The following is a 1404-nucleotide window of genomic DNA, read 5'->3' as shown; positions in this document are numbered from 1 at the left end:
CGCCGCCGCCGCCGCCGCCGCCGCCGCCTCCTCAGCCACCGCCGCCTCAGCCCCCCCGTCCACCCGGAAGCGTTTCCCGTGAGCCCCGCCCCCTCGGGCGCCACCGCTTCCGGCCGGAGGGAGGGGTGGGGAGAGGCGGGGCAGGGAGGAGCTGCGAGGGGCCCCGGAGCGGAGCGCGTACCAGCCCCGGCAGCTGGCGGCTGAGCACTTGGGACAGCTGCGCCTTCCTGATGAAGGTGAGGACGCTGTGTCCAGAGCCCCGCCACGAGGCAGCGACTGCATTCGAACCCGAATCTCGACGCAGCGGTTCTGGAGTCCGACGACAGGGATTCCGGGCTCGGCTCCGCTGCTTGACTGCCCGAGACCTCGGGCAAGTTGCTGAAACTTTCTGGGACGTGGGTTTCGTGGCCCCCAGGCTCCTTCCCGCCCTGCTGCCCTGGCCCGAGAGCCCCGGAGGCACGAGCAGAGCCTTCAGACTCGGGTTCAAGTCCTGCCTCTTCTGCTGAGCCGCCGTGGTCCCTGCCGAGCCCTGGCCTCTCTTTGGGCCTCCCTTTCCTCCTGTGAAGGGGCCCGGCCTTTGCCAATCTTAGAAACAGTAGGAAGAAGTCCCCCCAGCTCCCCTGCCGCGCCCCGGGCAGCTGCAGTAGGAAAGTGCCCGGCTTTCTTGGGCGCTCTCCATGTGGCCCCAGGGCAGATCCTTCCCTGCCCCAGTCACAGCTCCCGGGGACACTACAGGGCAAAGGAGCCTCCTGGCCCCACATTTCAGGGGGACTTCTCATAATCTTAAGATCCTGTGTTTATATTTTGCCAAATTCAACATGAATGCATGCAAAGCGCGTGCTAAGCACTAGGGAGACCTTTTACTTGTGTCAAGGATCTGCGATTTTCTTTAGGGTGGATACTTCTTCCAAATCACCCCTTCTCTGACTTAAATGATGGGCCTCCTAAAGTTGTTGTGGGAGAAAAAATGTATCACACTGTGTCCAAACTAATGACAATAGTCTTCCGAACTTGACTGATCCCAGGACAACAGAAAATACTGTTATCACCAAGCTCATGACTGCAGCAAGTTATCAAGTAGCTGACAATGTGCTGGGGGGGGGGGCCAGAGGGGGCAAGGGGACACAGATAAATATAATATCGGGTAGGTGAGATAAGTCTGAAGGAGAGATGCAAGGAAAGTGCTAGAAGAATTTTAAGGAATTAGGGACAGCTATGTGGCTCAGGGGATAAAGAACTGGGCCTAGAGTCAGGAAGTCAAATTCAGATCTCAAACATGTCACTTAACTGCTGTTTACCTCAGTTTCCTCATCTATAAAATGGAGATAATAGCACCTACCTCCCAAAGTTGTTGTGAGGATCAAATGAGATAAAAATTGTAAAGTGCTTAGTATAATGCCTGCA

The sequence above is a fragment of the Vombatus ursinus genome, unplaced genomic scaffold, assembly GCF_900497805.2.
Source record: "Vombatus ursinus unplaced genomic scaffold, bare-nosed wombat genome assembly UNPS02014786.1, whole genome shotgun sequence".
Lineage (NCBI taxonomy): Eukaryota > Metazoa > Chordata > Mammalia > Diprotodontia > Vombatidae > Vombatus > Vombatus ursinus.
The sequence above is the reverse complement of the archived record's forward strand: the minus strand, read 5'-3'. Positions refer to the sequence as shown.